At 39.3% G+C, this 1,225-nt stretch overlaps 1 pseudogene; it reads left to right on the top strand.

Moving 5' to 3' along the window:
* Positions 1 to 210: 210 nt before the first annotated feature.
* On the top strand, positions 211 to 310 carry LOC113319764 (annotated as a pseudogene).
* The last annotated feature ends 915 nt before the right edge of the window (positions 311 to 1,225 follow it).

Genomic DNA, 1,225 nt, shown 5'->3' on the forward strand with positions numbered 1-1,225 from the left:
CTATTAACGTTTCTTCTACTTAAAAGAATTGTTTTCTGGGGTGCCCTACTATTTTCCCATTGCTGGGTTTTTTCGGCGATTTCATTAAAAAATTCCATCGCCGCATCAAAAGTTTGGTTTTCAAATCCACCAGTGCATAGAGACTCAACCATGGTCGTTGTGGAATAATCTAAACCCTCATAAAGGATCTGAACTAGCCTAACCTTTTCTAAACCATGATGAGGACACTGGGATAATAAATCATTGAACCTTTCCAAATACCTATATAAAGATTCTCCCTCTTGTTGTGAAAATGTGCATATTTGCGTCCTAATAGACGATGTTTTGTGCCTAGGGAAAAACTTATTGAAAAAGGCAGATGTAAGTTGTTCATATGTCTCAATCGACTCTGAGTCCAAACTATACATCCACGACTTGGCCTTATCTTTCAGGGAAAATGGGAATAACCTAAGATTCAAAGCATCATCATCTAAGCCTCTAATTCTTAGAATACTACAAATTTCCTCAAAATCCCTAACATGGTAATAAGGGTTTTCATTTTCTTTCCCTAAAAAGATTGGGAGCATCTGTAAGGTCCCAACTTTCAGTTCATAGGGTGCCTCCGTTTCAGCTAACTTAATACACGAAGGACGGGTAGTCCTAGTTGGATTCAACAAAGCTTTCAAAGTTGCCATTTCTGGCGCTATCGGAGCAACATGGATTCTCTCCTCAGTCAAAGAACGTTCAAAAACAGACTCTTCAAAAGCCAGACTTTCTAGATTAAGGTAATCGAGACGCTTCGAACTACTAGGTTTCTCTTTAACAAATCTAAACAGTGCGTCTCTTTTACGTTCAGGCATACAATAAAATTTTCTAAATTGGAAGGGTAAGCAAACACAGATCAAGGCCGACTCAACCAAATCAAACCTATTGATTTCTAGCAAACAAAAAGCATGATGGCTCCACTTAGATTGTTTCTAGACCAACTTCTAATCCTTCGAACGGGAATTCGTTACAATTTAAGCAAATCCCTCTGGAATCAATCCGAGTTAACGTAAGTTGAATAGAGGCGAGGGAAGCTCGGTGGAGCTTTGATACCCAAGGCCTCACCGGTATTACAAGGCGGCGCAGTCACGCATTCAACTTACAGAAACCGTCACGAACTTCGAAGTATGCTTAAAAGAGTAACCAATATTTTTCGAATGACTTTCCCATTAAGCTCATTACCCTATCAGTCTCATTCTAG

This window comes from Papaver somniferum, chromosome 10 (assembly GCF_003573695.1).
Source record: "Papaver somniferum cultivar HN1 chromosome 10, ASM357369v1, whole genome shotgun sequence".
Lineage (NCBI taxonomy): Eukaryota > Viridiplantae > Streptophyta > Magnoliopsida > Ranunculales > Papaveraceae > Papaver > Papaver somniferum.